This window comes from Stenella coeruleoalba (assembly GCF_951394435.1).
Source record: "Stenella coeruleoalba genome assembly, chromosome: 3".
Taxonomy (NCBI): Eukaryota; Metazoa; Chordata; class Mammalia; order Artiodactyla; family Delphinidae; genus Stenella; species Stenella coeruleoalba.
In genome coordinates, this window is record NC_137148.1 from 108,073,683 (window position 1) to 108,090,914 (window position 17,232).

General features: G+C 38.1%; 1 long non-coding RNA gene across 1 annotated transcript in view; it reads left to right on the forward strand.

The window, feature by feature from the left end:
* LOC307184135 overlaps window positions 1-17,232 on the forward strand; it is a 179,004-nt gene that overhangs the window by 117,619 nt on the left and 44,153 nt on the right. Inside the window, exons 7-8 of the long non-coding RNA XR_013827664.1 lie at window positions 2,527-2,662; window positions 16,427-16,592. This is a non-coding gene — a long non-coding RNA (uncharacterized lncRNA). The remainder of the gene's footprint in view (window positions 1-2,526; window positions 2,663-16,426; window positions 16,593-17,232) is intronic.

A 17,232-nucleotide genomic window follows, 5' to 3' on the forward strand; every position in this document is an offset into this window, starting at 1 on the left:
TTTGGTTAAAACTGGAAAGCCGTCTCTCCTTTCTCTGCTCAGATTCCTGGATTTTAATTTGTCATCCTGTTCTCTTTTCTCCCCTTTCTTTGTTTTCTCTTGAAAATCTTCCATGCCCCTGACCTGACACAAGCTCATGACCTCAGATTCTCCTTACCAAGGAACCTGTGCCTTTGGCCAGGTGTCTCTACGCAACTACATGTGTGGTTATATCCGTTGGGGGCTTCCTGTTCTCCTCTGGTGTCTCCACCTCTCTTGAACAAATTCTTCAGGCATAGTTTGATATTAACCCTAATTACACAAGGGTATGTCTGGGAATGAGAAGCAACTAATATGAAAATAAATGCTTGTGGGAAAGATGTGCAAATTCACTTGGAAATGTTAAGCAAATGTCAGTTTATTATTCTAAGCTGAAATGCAAATATATCCCATCTTGATTTCACCTTGACCACTTACTAAAACTTAGTGAAATTATTGGCATGTTAATGGATTTTCTGTCAGGTATTTCTATGAAACAACCTAGGCTGTTAAACCTTTCAATAAATAATTTTGAGTCACACAGGTTTAAATATGAATAATTAAGCCTTTTTTTATACTATACGAATTGCATGGAGATATAGATATAATTGTAAATATTCCCTGAATTGTTCCTTTATGAATTAGGATAGTGATAACATTTGAACTTTGAAATGGAAAGAAGCAAACCTCACATTCAGCCATTGTCTTTCACTAGTTTGAGTTTGTGGATTCATATGTGTTGTATTTTGTAAAAAATAAAAACAGTATGAGAAAAGAGCTTAACAGGGAGGAAAACTGAAGAAATATTTCCCTCAAGTTAGTTCTTTTCTGTAACAAATATATAAATATACATATATATATATTTTTTAGGAAGCTTTCTCAACTTAAACTCACCACATAAAAATTGGAGAATATCATGGAAACTGATTATTTCTGGAATATCCCAGGATATTACTTATTAAATTTTTCCTAGGAAAATCCATTTTGATTTAAGCCTGAACTCTGGATCAGATACTTCTATAGGCTATGAATATATGGATTATTTACCAGGGTAGGACTTTTTAGAAGTTGTTCGTACATAAAATGTCCCATCCTTGATACATAAACCTGAACTGGAACTAAACCTGCAGGGTATTCATGACAATTCATGCAAAGTCAGAATTATGCAAAGAAGTGCACCCTTGCCTACTAAAAATGGAAAACACTGTCCCTACCAATGTCCCTGCTCACTATTAAGACAGGCAGCCTTCAGCAATAAAAAGGTTTTCTTCAAGAAACTCAATATGCTTATTAAGCATCTGCGCTTCGTGTCCCTGAGGGAAAGTTTACCTTCCTAGCCTACTCCTCCCTCTTCCTTCAGATTCTTGACTCCCCTTGATTACTTTCCCTCATTTTCCTGGGAATGTGCTGATTTTTTCTGCCTCTACGTTTTTCTCAAACCGTATGAGTGTTTCGTCATTAAAAGACCTGCTTACATTTTTCCCTCTACCTTGAAGCTTTGGCAGATCGCCTCAGAGCTTGTTCCCTCAGCTGCACGTATGAGCTCTTGTGGTCTACACCGATCATTTATTGGGCCTTTATCATTAATGCCTAAGTATAAGTAGGTTATTTTGGCATTAGTTTTTCTCTCCATTCAGGTGGCAAACTTCCTAAAGTGGGCAAGGATCCTGATTTTTAAAATCACCCCCACCTTCTACTATGTGCCTTATTTGTTGTGTATACAGAATAGAAACTAGTTTTTTGATTGATTGCAAGAAGGGATTAAAAATACCCTGAACATTTCACACAAATGTTCATGTTCTCTGAGTCCAGCTTGAACTCTGCTTAAACTGAAGTGTTAGGTGTTTATTCATACCCCATATGTACAGTGCTACTCAAAGAGTAGCCTGCAGACGCCTGGTGGGGCATGAACTGTTGGCTAGCAGTCTCTGCCCCATAAGGAGTTGCATCACAATGTAAATAGACTATGTCACTAAGCACACTGTAGAGTTCAGCTGACTTTTTTTGTTTTTTATTTTTTGTTTTTAGATTTATAAGAATAATCTTTTATTTCATCATTGAGAAATATTTTCTATTTTGCAAGGTAATTTATAAAGAGGCCAAGTTTCTAGATCCGAAAAGGTTATTTTCCTAAGGATGTATTTCAGGAAATACCAGAGGATTGCTTGCTTTCATTTTACTGTAGTTGAAAACATATTTTTAATAAAATGGAGTAAAAAACAACCCACAAACTTTGTGTTGTAGAATTTCCTTTTGTATTACACTCTTTTTACAATCTGTTCCCAATAAATGTTTATTTCAGTTGGAAATTTTTAAGATCAAAAGGAAATAACAAATACTTGGTCCAGATTTACCTGTCTCTCAGAATGTTAGTTACTTTAACATCTCAGTGTGTAGAGTGTCGATCTTCTGTTTGAGTTTAGTTTGTATTTATATGACCTGTTTAGCTTATGGTGATCAAATATTTTGTTTTGTCATCACCTAGAATTAATATTATTATTTCTTCAGAATCATCTCCTATGACACTTGAAGGAGTTCAGGTCGACAGGGAGTTCATGAATTGTCTGCTTTTGAACAACTTGTTGTGGAATTGGTATGGCATGACGACAGCTGGCCTTTTTTGAAACTCATTTCTAAAATCCAGGTAATATTACTAGACTTTATGAAATGTGTTCATGTATATTATCTGATTTAGTCTGCATGGCAACTTTTTTTTTTTTTTTTTAAAGCAGGACTTTCTCAGTGAAGAAAGCAATGACAAACTGAGATAAAAATTCTGTTTTTATAATAAGGATAACAGACGCCCTCTAGTTGACAGTTCTGATATATTAATGGGAAAATGAATTGTGATTTATTTGATTAACATTCCAGAACAAGCTTATCTCATGTCAGACCGTAACAAATGGTTCACAACTGCAGCTTGGGCAGCCCTGGTCTTACTTGATGAGTTCGTTAGAGTGTAAGCACATCACATATCATTTGTATAATGCTATGCATAAATTGTACTTTCTTGAATGTATAATTTTCTTAAGCCTGTTTCTTCATCTACAAAATAAGGATAATCATATTGTCTTTATAGAATTTTCATAAGGATTAAAAATTTTTAATGTGTGAATAACTTTTAGCCTAGGATCTGATATGTATTATCACTAACTGAATGGTGCCTATGATTATTAATTAAGCTATATCTTATGTGCTACGTGCCATTCTAGCAGAATATATGAGTTAATTATGAAATGTTAACATATTTATTATATTTAATTATTAGTATAATTAAAAGAAAACATTTAAGTCTACTAAATATACTTTTAAGAAAGCAGTGAACAGTTTCTCATGGCAAGACACAGACTGGAAGACATGAACAGGTTCTATCAAGACAAAATAGCTTTTATAAAAAGGAAATCCTGTCATATGCAACAATAAGAATGAACCTGGAGGACATTATGCTAAGTGAAATAAGCCAGCCACAGAAGGACAAATATTGCACGATTCTGCTTATATGAGGTGTCTTAAGGAGCCAAACTCATAGAAGTAGCAAGTAGAATTGTGGCTGCCATGGGCCAGGGGGAGGGAAAGTGGGAAGCTGCTATTCAACAAGTATAAAATGTCAGTTATACAAGATGATTTAGTTCTAGAGATCTTCTGTACAACATTGTACATATAGTTTAAAAGGCCGTATTGTACACTTAAAATTTTGTTAAGAGGGTATATTTCATGTTAAGTGTTCTTACCACAATTTTTTTAAAAGGTGCATACTGCATTGTAGGCACTTTTATGCAGTACCTCAGGTTCAAAATAGGGGAAACTATGTTATGCATTGTAGAAATTCTAAAGTTAATTTCTTTTTTATTTAACTTTTATTTTTAATGAGGTTTACTTGACATATATTAGTTTCAGGTATACAGCATAATAATTCCATATTTGTAGATATCATGAAATGATCACCACAGTAAGTCTAGTTAACATCCATTGCCGTACACAGTTATAGAATTTTTTTCTTGTGATGAGAACTTTCAAGTGATTATTAGCAACTTTCAAATATGCAGTACAGTATTGTTTTTTTAAAGAAACTCTTAATGCATGTATCCATTTATTTGAAAGGCTTTGTTGAGATACAATACACATACTGTACAATGGACCACTTTTTTTTTTTTTTTTTTTGGCTGCGCTGGGTCTTAGTCGCAACACGCAGGACCTTCGTTGTGGCATGTGGGATCTGTAATTGCGGCATGCAGGATCTTTTCTTAGTTGCGGCATGCAGGGTCTTTTTTTATTTGCAGCATGCAGGGTCTTCAGTTGCGGCCTGAAGGATCTAGTTCCCTGCCCAGGGATCAAACCGGGGCCCCCTTCATTGCAAGCACAGAGTCAACCACTGGACCATCAGAGAAGTCCCTACAATACAGTATTATTAACTGTAGTCGCCATGCTGAGCATTACATCCCCATGATTTATTTACTGTATAACTGGGATTTTGCACCTTTTGACTCCCATTTGCTCCACCCCCCACCCCACCTCTAACAACCATCAGTCTGTTCTCTGTATCTATGAGCTTGATGGTTCATTTGTTTGTTTTAGACTCCACATATAAATGAAATCATACAGTATTTGTCTTTCTCTGTCTGACTTATTTCATTTAGCACAGTGCCCTCATAGTTCCATCCATGTTGTCACAAATGGCAAGATTTTGTTCTTTTTTTATGCCTGAATAATATTCCACTGTGTGTGTGTGTGTGTGTGTGTGTGTGTGTGTGTGTGTGTGCGCATACATACCACATCTTCTTTATCCATTCATCCATTAATGGACACTTAGGTTGTTTCCAGATCTTGGCTATTGTAAATAATGCTACAGTGAACATGGGGGTGCATATATCTTTTTGAATTTAGTGTTTTCCAGAAGTGGAATTGCTAGATTGTATGGCAGTTCTATTTCTAATTTTTTGAGGAACCTCCATACTGTTCTCCACAGTGGCTGCACCAATTTACATTCCCACCAACAGTGCAGGAGGGTTCCCTTTTCTCCACACCCTCTGCAGCTTTTGTTATATCTTGTCTTTTTGATGATAGCAATTATAACAGATGTGAGGTGATATCTCATTGTGGTTTTGATTTGCATTTCCCTGATGATTAGTGATGTTGAGCATCTTTTCATATTCCTGTTTGCCACATGTATACTTTCTTTGAAAAAACTGTGTGTTCAAATCCTCTCCCCATTTTTAAATCAGATTGTTCAGGTTTTTTTCTGAGTTGTTTGTGTTCTTTATATATTTTAGATATTAGTGCCTTATCAGATATGTGATTTTAAAATATTTTTCTCATTGGGTAATATTTTTCCCATTGGTTGCCTTTTCATTTTGTTGATGGTTTCCTTTGCTGTGCAGAAGCTTTTTAGTTTGTTATAGTCCCAACTTCTTTATTTTTGCTCTTTGCTTTTGGTGTCAAATCCAAAAAGTGTATCACCAAGACCAATGTCAAGGAGCTTACTGCCTATGTTTTCTTTTAGAAGTTTTATGGATTTTAATCCATTATGAGTTAATTTTTATGTATGGTGTAAGTTAGTGGTCCAGTTTCATTCTTTTGCATGTGGCTGTCCAGTTTTCCCAACAGGATTTATTGAAGGGACTGTCCTTTTCCCACTGTATTAAGGTTAATTAAAGAAACACATGTCCAGCATGTCTGTGTGTCTGAAATTTCTGGGTAATCATCATGTCTCAGATGTTTAGTGTATACAGACCAAACACACTGTTTATAAAGCAGACGTTGTAGAATGCCTATCAGTGTGGCCAGACTGGTTATCATGTAGAAAGTAGAGATTAATTCATCAAATATTTATGAAACACCTATTCTGTGCCAGGCACTATTCTTGGACCTGGGAATTCAACAGTGAATTAAAAAGTCCTAAGTCCCTTCCCTCATGCCGCCACACTCTCATCATTTCTGTGTCTGCAGTGGTTTACTGTGGCCACCAACAGCACTTGTGGTTAGACTCATTAAGGTCTGGAAGATTTAGCTTGGGTTCGTGAGGTTTGGGCCACGCCTTTCGATTTCTGCCTGTTCTGCTACTAGGTCTGGGCGAAGGGTACTTCTCTTCGGCTGGAAGGGCTGTGGACCACCGACAGCCATTGCTGGGGTGGAGGTGGGTGTGCAAGGCTTCAGGCTCCCACAGGGACTCGGTTCCATGCCCTCCCTGGCTCAGCCCAACCCAAAACAGCCCCTTATTCCCAAGGCAAAGTCCTTTTATTCCTTTCCTTTTTTCCCTAATGAAGTTTTAAAAAAATTTTCCTGTGACCATTTGTAGACTATATCGTCCCTCCTAAATGTATACACTATACTTGATGGTATAACTTAGATGCTTTAGGTACCATTTAATTTCATGCAGTAGTAATCAGCTATTTATGATTATGATTATGTGTACTAGCTCCTGAAATTTTTAAGGATCCTGCTTGGTCCCACAGAGCAGTGATTTGATGGTGTGTTAAGCCCATCAGTGAGATCAGACTAGTTATTATGTAAAAGTAAAGAGTGCTTTCTTTGCTAAGAACAGTATTTATTTTCTAAGCCAATGGAATCTCTTGGATTTTTAAATCTATTCACATGAAGTCACTAGAAATAATATCTAGGGATATATGTTTGTATCTCCATTTTATATTTTAGAAAATTGATACACATATATATATATATACATACAGAAGTTCTCCCTCCATGCATATTACATCTTGTCCAGAACTATTGAAAAGTTTATTTTACAAGTCAACTATGAACAAATGGTAGGAGGCAAGAACCTTTTAAGTTGCTTCTGTGGTTTCTCTTTATTTTTAATATTTAATACACTTTTTAAGATGTAAATCAATTACTCCGATGATTTCCTGTGTTTTTCCTTTGTAATTGAAAGGTTTTGACTTGGCTAGATGTCATCCTTGCTAGTTTCCTTTTCTATTCTTATTGGAACATATGTCATACATTCAGAGTGAGAATCTCCTCAAAGAAGATGCATGAGTATCTGTGGCTTACTTCAAAACTTGTGGCAAAATTTGTGTTAATGGACATCTCTGGTGACAGTTCAGGGAAACAAAATAAGAAGAATATTGTCAGATAGTGCATTACAGTAATAATGACTGCTGTACTATTGATACTTTCAGAATTAGGTGATACCAGATTAAATGTCATAAGGCAGCGGGGAAATAACAAAGAATGAAGTACCTACTTTTTCATTTGTAAATAAATAAAATCAAATTCATTGAGGTCTTAGGTGGGGAATTGTAGGCCAGAGCCACTTGTGACTAGGTTGAAGGAACAGGATGATTAGAATTTTAAAATATCTACTTACCGGTCCTTCTCTTACACTATACACTGCTAACAACTCACATCCACTAAGTTTTAATGTTTCTTTACTACAAAGCAAAAATGTAAAAGAAATAGGAGGTTATTTACAATCTCTGTTAAGGAATCTGATGCCTAGAGATGGACTCTAAGCTCAAATGCCAGGCCCTTGACTAGGGATATAGGTAACTACACACATTTGAGAAGTTCTGCCCGAGTGCAGGTGTGTGTTCCTGCATCATTCTAGAAACATATGTCACTCAAGGAAATCATGACATGTATGAAGATAGCTGCTGTCTGATGTGTTCAAGTATAAACAGGGGCAGAGTGAGTCACCCCTGGATGATGAGTTACTGAGGGGCCATTTGGAGGAAGGAATAAGCGCATGAATCATCTGTGGGTGTCTTGGAAAAGGAACAACACATCATATGAGGTCCTAATTTTGAGGCCTGGAATTTGACCACTGCAGATGTTGGTATCTTCTAGCATTCACAGTGCACCACTGCAGTCTGCCATAAATCGAGATTGCTTTTAGTCATCAATTTTCAATCCTGAGACTCACACTCCAGCACACAGGATTTAAACCCAGTCTTCCACTGGGTCCTAGGTCCGTTATTTTTTCCACTTATGGAAAGTGCAGGGGAAAACCTGGGAATTCTTGGAATACTGCCAGAAGGGTAGCAGCAAATTTGGGAGATCAGTAATTCCTCTTTTTTTTTTAACATTTTTATTTTTATTTATTTATTTGGACTGCACTGGGTCTTAGTTGCGGCGTGTGGACTTCTTAGTTGCAGCATGCGAACTCTTAGTTGCGGCATGCATGCGGGATCTAGTTCCCCGACCAGGGATCGAGCCCAGGCCCCCTGCACTGGGAGTGTGGAGTCCTACCCACTGGACCACCAGGGAATTCCCAAGATCAGTGATCCTTAAATATAATGTTAAAAATACTAGCCTCGCCAGATCAGTTGCAGAGTATATAACAAAATAAATTACGACTAACATACTTAAGTGTCTCAGTAATCCCATGTATGGGTGCAAATGGCACATTATTATCCATATTTCACTGGTTTGTGCCCTATTTCCCCATCCCACATCGAAGCCCAACTGCAGAATATTTGTAACTCAGCCACAATATCTCCTCTCCTGTTCCTGGGATCTCTGGAGTACCTCACATTCCTCTCAGTGACCACCCCTCTACCTGCCTAAGGAACTTTCTCCCACTCCCCAGGTGCTGAATAATGTACTACCCTATTGCCTTCCCTCTGTGCCTGGAGATTTCTTGCATTTGATTTAGAAATGGGACAGTACCTGCCCCCAGGTATTGCTATTAAGTTGCTATTAAGCTTGATCCCCAGAGTTCTAGAGCAGCAGATGTTGGGCCCTGAGTCTGTTGTGAAAAACCCCCTTCATCTGCTTACTGCTATCTCTGTGAGAATCAGACCTAGTACTTGGGACCAAGGACACCTCAGTGCTCTTCTGCATGTGCCTGGCTTCCTTATCTGTTACCTGGCATCCACACTAATAACAGATTTTACCCAGAGGCCCTTTTACCCCATGCTTACCAACTGAAACCAAGTTGGGCCTAGGTGATACCCTACTATCAGCTCAACATTGTGAGCTGATGACACTGAGCTTACACCAAGATGTAAAAATCTACGGATCCATGTGGACCAGTAAACTTTTGTTGTGGCTGAGGTTAGGCAAGTGTGGAATGAGTGAGGAAAAAGAAATGATAAAATTAATTAATTTGGGGGCAACACTGTGAAGGCCCTTGAACACCTTGCTGTGCTTGAATATTATTTGGTAGATAAATGGAAATCATTAAAATGTTTCATACAGGTAAGTATTATGGTTAATTCTGGATTTTTTTAAAGATGATCCTTGGCAGCAGTGAGAGAACAATTAACCTGGGGACATGCAAGGAGACTAATGCAAAGACTGATGCAATAGTACAAGTAAGAAATGATGAAACTTGATAAAAGTCGTGTGCTTATATTAATAAGAATGCTGATATTTATTGTTTACTGCATGGTAGATATCAAACTGAAAGCCAAAAGTAAAAAATGAAATGGTAAAAAGCATGAACTCTTCAGTCAGACTAATTTTGAATCCTGGCTGAACATTTACTGTTTATGTGACCTTTGTTGAGTTCTTTAACCTCTGTTTTTCAGTTTTCTCATCTATAAAATGAGATCAGTAATAGCACCTATCTCATAAGTTGTAATCATTGAGTTGATATGTGTATTTAGAATAGTGCCTGGCACATAGCCTTTTTCTTATTTCTATTCTTATTTTAATTTTTACCATTATTTCACAAGATCACATAGCTAATAAACAGTGGACCTGGGATTTAAATTGTGGTTGTCTGACTTCAAATCTCCACTCTTAAATGCTATGCTCTATAGAAAGACAAATCAGAGAGAGGATTAAAAGAGTAGTAACATAACCAAATATAAAACATAAGGGAGGGCTTTCCTGGTGGCACAGTGGTTGAGAGTCCGCCTGCCGATGCAGGGGACACGGGTTCGTGCCCCGGTCCGGGAAGGTCCCACATGCCGCAGAGCGGCTGGGCCCGTGAGCCATGGCCACTGAGCCTGTGCGTCCGGAGCCTGTGCTCTGCAACGGGAGAGGCCACAACAGTGAGAGGCCCGTGTACCGCAAAAAACAAAACAAACAAACAAACGAAAAACATAAGGGAGAGGGAGGTGTCCAGAATGACTAAAGTTTCTTATTTGGGCAGCTTTCCAGGAGAGAAGGGAAAATAGAAAACCAAGGGGAAAAAAACTTTTTTGAAGAAGGGATTGATTAACCATGTCATATGCAGTGGTATAAGGAAAGCTCAATTAGTGCTAACAAGTGACTAGATTTCCAAAAGGATAGATGGAAAGAGAAGTAGATACCTTTTTAAAAAAAAAATAAATTTATTTATCTATTTATTTATTTTTGGCTGTCTTTGGCTGTCCTTGTTGCTATCTGTGAGCTTTCTCTAGTTGTGGAGAGTGGGGCCTACTCTTTGTTGTGGTGTGTGCGCTTCTCATTGTGGTGGCTTCTCTTGTTGTGGAGCACGGGCTCTAGGCACACGGGCTCAGTAGTTGTGGCTCACAGGCTCTACCGTGCAGGCTCAGTAGTTGTGGCGCATGAGCTTAGTTGCTCCACGGCATGTGGGATCTTTGCGGACCAGGGCTCGAACCCGTGACCCCTGCATTGGCAGGCGGATTCTTAACCACTGCGCCACCAGGGAAGCCCCAAGAAGTAGGTATCCTTGATCAAAGAATTTTACTCCTCTAACTCAGAAGTTAAAACTTCTTGGCACAGCATTGCTTTGGTCAGGGAAGAAGAAAGTTCTTACCTAGCAATGGAATGAAACATGATTCCAGTGATAATTAGAGAGATTATTATCTGCTTTCTTCTTTGTTTTTGGAGGGAAATATCTATCTTCAACTCTGTGAATTCCAATTTTGTGATTCTCTTTTTTTATATAGAACCCCAACATTTTAATATGTTTGGGATATCCCTGGATGAATAAATGGACCTAAGAAAATTTTTTACCAACACAGACTCAATGGATTTATTTATATCGTTTTTATAAATGAGCTTTAGTATCAATAGTATACTGATGCAGAACTAGAGTTTGACTTTCGCTCTTTTAAAAATGGCAAAACGTCCTTGGATTATTTGTCTACTCTTAATAAGAGGTTGTAAAAGATTTTTCTTTACCTTTTGAGTAATCCACTTACAAGGCACAACGGAATATGTGTCTTAGAATTATGTTCCCTGTGGGGCTTCCCTGGTAACACAGTGGTTAAAAATCCACCTGCCAATGCAGGGGACATGGGTTCGATCCCTGGTCCGGAAAGATCCCACATACAACAGAGCAACTAAGCCCGTGCATCACAACTACTGAGCCTGCGCTCTAGAGCCTGCATGCCACAACTGCCGAACCCACGTGCCACAACTACTGAAGCCCATGCACCTAGAGCCCATGCTCTGCAACAAGAGAAGCCACCGCAATGAGAAGCCCACGCACTGCAACGAGCCGCAACTAGAGAAAGCCCACACACAGCAACAAAGACCCAACGCAGCCAAAAATAAAATTAAATCTTTTAAAAAAAATAGAATTATGTTTCCTGTACACTATGTTGACATTATCATATCATTGATTATGTAAGAGAGCCAAGTCTTGTCATATTTGAAAGAGTTAAAGGTTTTTTTACAATCACATTACCTCTTATATTTACTTTTTAAATATTTTATTGTCACCTGGATTAAATAAGTAGCTATTTTTCTCAGTGACTCATGATCCTATTTAACCAAGTGTTCAAACTTGACTTCTGATATTTTTTTTCACAAAATAAAATACTAAAGGAACTTTTCTTTCTTTCTTTTTTTAAACACATTTTATTGAGGTATGATTGACATACAAAACAGCTGTACATATTTAATATATACAACTTGATGAGTTTGGAGATAAGTATGCATCTGTGAAATCGTCACCACAATCTATGCCATAAACATATCCATCACCCCCAAAAGTTTCCCCCCATTCTCTTTATTTATTTTTCTTGTTATTATTATCACTATTATGATGATTATTAGAATACAACTTAAATCTACCCTCTTAGCAAATTGTTTTTAATAAATTTATTTATCTGTTTATTTATTTTTGGCGGTGTTGGGTCTTTGTTGCTGTGTGTGGGCTTTCTCTAGTTGCGGCGAGCAGGGGCTACTCTCTCTTGCAGTACATGGGCTGCTCATTGCGGTAGCTTCTCTTGTTGCAAAGCACGGGCTCTAGGCACGCAGGCTTCAATAGTTGTGGCACATGGGCTCAGTAGTTGTGGCTCGTGGGCTCTAGAGCTCAGGTTCAGTAGTTGTGGTGCACAGGCTTAGTTGCTTCACAGCATGTGGGATCTTCCCTGACCAGGGATGGAACCTGTGTCCGCTGCATCGGCAGACGGATTCTTAACCACTGCGCCACCAGGGAAGCCCTACCCTCTTAGCAAATTTTTAAATATATAATACAGTATTATTAACTATAGACACTATGTTGTATTATAGATCTCTGGGATTTATTCATTTCATATAACTGTAACTTTATACCCCCTCCCCTTAACCCCTGGAAACCACCATTCTATTCTCTGATTCTGTGAGTTTTACTATTTTAGATTCCTTTTATAAGTAGTATCATGTGGTATTTGTCCTTTTGTGTCTGGCTTATCTCACTTAACATAATGTCCTTTACTTTGTTTATGTATTTGCAAGTGGCAGCATTTCCTGTTTTTAATGGCTGAGTAATATTCCATTACATGTATAGACCCCATTTTCTTTGTCTATTTATCTGTTGATGGACATTCAGGTTGCTTCCATGTTTAGGCTATAGTGAATAATGCCACAGTGAACATGAAAGTGTAGATATCTCTCAGAGATCCTGATATTAATTCCTTTGGATCTATACCCAGAAGAAGGGCATGCTGGATCATATGGTAGTTCTATTTTTAATTTTTTGAGGAACCTTCATACTGTTTTCTATAGTGGCTGCACCAATTTATAGTCCCACCAAACAAATTACCTTGCCAATTGCATTATTTTTGTAATGAACTCTCATTAGATCTTTAACCACATCCATTTTAAGTCATATGTCATCCACTTTTTTTTTTTTTTTACTTTGATGTTTCCCTGAAACATCAGTTAGCTCTAGGTCAGAATGCACTGTCTTCAGAAAACACTATGCCAGGTACTCTAAGACACAAGCTTCTGATGACATTGCTTAAATGACTTTGAGACCATACCACCGGACTGAGTCAGAATTTCTATAACTGTAGTGGAGATGCTGATGGGTTCATGAGACTGCTAACCTATGATCAAGCAGGAAAAGAATTAATTACATAGTACTGAATGAACTGATGAAGGATGATTATGGGTTTTGTTTGGAATGGAGTATGGGCTCTAGGCATGCAGGCTTCAGTTATTGCGACGCGTGGGCTCAGTAGTTGTGGCTCATGGGCTCTAGAGTGCAGGCTCAGTAGTTGTGGCGCATGGGCTTAGTTGATCCACGGCATGTGGGATCTTCCTGGACTAAGGATCGAACCCGTGTCCCCTGCATTAGCAGGCAGATTCTTAACCACTGCTCCACCAAGGAAGTCCCAGACTTATTTTGTGATTGAGGATAATCTTACTTTGCTTATCTTTGAGTGAAAGAGCCTAGACTGTAGAGAGAAATTTTATGTTGCAGTAGAAGACTGTAGCTCGCCCTTGTGAGTTATTAGACTCTAGTCCTATTCATCGTCTTCCATCTATTATTCACCTCTCTGTAGGTAAAATAGTTCTGTTACCTACCTGTACATTACACTCAATCCTGTCATTTTGCACAAATTGTCATTTCTTATCAAATTAAAAAATTTTGCAGTTTCCTTCAATATCAGACTCCAGGTCTACAAACTAATGTTTCCAGTTTTTCTCCCACTCTCCTGACTTGGCATCACTGAGAACTCAAATCTGCCCAGATCTTTATTAGGATTCTGTATTGCTTCATAGCTGGCCTGTGCCCCCAGGATTAGAAGTAGTCCTGCTAACTAAAGCTGGATGACTTGAGGTTTATACCAGAGCAGATCATGTATGGGCAGACTTTGTGCCTGAAGCTGCTGCTGTGGGCCACTCAAGAAGTTCATAGGAACTATCGCGTCTTCCATTCTCTGCTGCAGAAAATAACCACAGTCATGGATGATCCTACCAAAACCTCTCTGATGTCTATGTCATCACCAAAAACATTCAGAGTGCAAATCAGGAAATGCATTGAATTACCACTGCTGTCCTCACTCTATAATCTAAATATGCTTCAAGCCCAGTGTCTTGGGATCTTTTGAACTACGTGAGCTCTGGTCTCCAAAACTGGGTTTAAAGTCTGCTCCAACTACTATTCTGTGTCTTTCTTTGCATTTCTATAGGAATCCACCCCCCCCACACACATTAAATGCCTCATTGCTTGTACCATCCAGCAAATATTCTCTACTGCCAAGGCTCAGCAGATGGTTCCAGTAGGCCTTCAACAGCAGAAATATGGTGAAATGAACTCCGTGGACTAGCTTTCCTCAGTTGTTCAGTGGAAAACTCGGATTCCCTTGAGCAAAAGAGGGCACTGCCCAAATGATCTTAACCTTCCCCTCAGCTTGGCCAGTCTTTAGACAGGGTTCTTTCTGTCTCCAGGTCTCTGACCTCTCTTTCCTTAGAGCATTCACTTCAGAAAACTTTAAATATATTTAAAGTTATAAAATAGAATTATATTTAAATAATTTTAAATTATTTTCTGTTTCTTTAAGTTGTAAATAGTTTCTAAAAGCCTCCTGTCAGTTTTACAATCCAGAACTATCTTTCTCAAGGACCTGGAAGCCATCCCTTTGAAATATAATTGTCAGTGAAGATAGTGACCCTATCTTCCAGTTTCTTTGGGAGGGTAGGAGGCTACCTTTGGTGATGGCTTTGATACAAGTTATAAAACTACTTTCTGTCACAAAGATGTGAGAAAGTTTATTTTTCCTTTGAGTAAAGTCAGTTAGCAAACACAGCTGGCCTGTGTTCTTCTGCTCATCCCAGCATTTAAAAACCCTCCTGCCTTGATTTCAGTAGAGTTGAGTTCAGACAGCTTTTGGTCTCCTTTCCATATTGGTAATAACTTCTTAAATTTTCCTTTGCCTGCTTAACTTTGTCAGCTTTTGCTTTGACAATATGAAACCCACAAGACCTTTTGGTTGTCCTCAGTTGTGCTTAGATGTTATATCACACATAAAAATTATTTGGGGACTTCCCTGGTGGCACAGTGGTTAAGAATCCACCTGCCAATGCAGGGGACATGGGTTTGAGGCTTGGTCTGAGAAGATACCACATGCCATGGAGCAACTAAGCCTGTGTGCCACAACTACTGAGCCCACGTGCCTAGAGCCCGTGCTCCGCAACAAGAGAAGCCACCGCAGTGAGGAGCCCACGCACCACTACGAAGAGTAGCCCCCACTCGCCGCAGCTAGAGAAAGCCCACGAGCAGCAACGAAGACCCAACACAACCATAAATTAATTAATTAATTAGTTAATTAATTAATTTTTTTAAAAAAAGAAGTCGAGGGAGACAGGAGATAAAGGAATCCTGGCTTCGTTTTAAAAATAAAAATTTATTTTGGACCCACAAGTCTAGAATTTAAAATTTAGCAAACTACAGGCAATAAATGTTTTTAATTCAAATACAGGATATGACTCACAACGCAGGTAAAATTTTTTTCATTTACCTGTGGTTCCATATTACCAGATGGGTTGCTGTTTTTTAATCCAAGCAGGATTCTTTGTGATTTGGTCAAAAATATTTGTACTTCCTTTTTTCCTGAGATGATGGAGTTGGGATTTATGAAACCCCGAATGCTGCTCCCTCATAAGCATCAGCACCCACCTGGGTCCCTGAAAGTCCTGTTAAAGCTAGGGATTTGATCACATACCCGGACTCCTACCTTGGCTAGTTGTAATGGCATATATATGTATAAGCCCTGATTTTTTCCTTTCACTCTTGAGTTTAAAGCTTAACCTGGAGGCAGACTCAGGAAATCCGCTTCATGGTTTAACACCAGCAATATATAAAGGATAAGGGAGAGGGCAGGTGGAATGATGCAAGAGAGAGCAGCAGGGGAACATATACCGCACAGTGGAGTATCTTTGCTTCAGCTCAGTTCAATTTATAGTTCATTTCTACTCTCCAGTAAAAGTTGTATGCCCCCCTTCATTTGACACCCAGGCATAAGTTCTTTTCCGTAGGAGTAAAGGTTTGATTGTGTAGAATGCATCATGAATAATATTTGAACAATTTTCCATGAGGAACTACTTCTAAAACTTTTGTAATAATAATATTCATTACCTATTTTTAGTGTTTTATGTTGTTCTTTAATGCTTAATTTTCTGCCCTAGCTTATACCCTCTTAAATTTTTTACTTGCTTTACCCCATCTTCTGAATGTAAGATTTTTTTACTTTTATTTAGTTACATTAATTGAATCCTAAAATTTTAAATGCATTTTTCTTAAATGTTATCTAGTATAAATGTAAATTTTGTTTTCCTACAGGTTTTCAAATGAAAGACCACATGATCAATGCTTCATGAAAAAATTTCAGCATAATCAGACCATAAATGCCATTCTGATAAGCAGAAAGGTAGCTGCAATGATTCATTCCCCTGAGGCTGGAAATCTTCGCAGAATTTCAACACTTGCAGAGAGAGAATCCTGAGAAGTATGGTTTTGTTTTCCTTGTGGCTTTATTTCTTAAACTACACAAACTACTTAAGCAATTGTTCATTGCGTCTTTGCAGCCATTTCCTTCTTCATGAACAATTGACTTGTCTGATAATTTCATTAGTCAATACATTTTAATGACTTTTCATGGCTTATATACTAAAAAAGTAAAACTACATGTTTTAATCTTGAAATAATGGATGTGCTTTGAGAAATATTTAAAGGAAAAAGCAAAACCAAATGATTTTTCATTGATTAGCACATTGCTTTTTCCTAAACTTGTTTGATCTCCATCTCTCCTTACCACCTCTCCTATATTCTTGTAATACCTATTTATACCCTGCAGTTATAGTACTCTAAAAAACACACTTCTGGAAACACTGAATTAGATATAGTCTAATCTAGTCTATAGTCTAGTCTAAAAATGGAATGACTTCAGGCACATTTTTTCATTAAAACTCTTTTGTTGAAAATATACAATTTAAGTTCAAAATTATATGCCACCTGACAGCATTATAGCACAGGTAGTCAAGAGAGAGAAACGCATTGCATTTGTTCTGCAACTGTGATTGAATTTTCAGGGTGTCTGTACTTTACTGGGAAACTAAAGATTCAAAATTGGATCTTCAGCTTTGCAT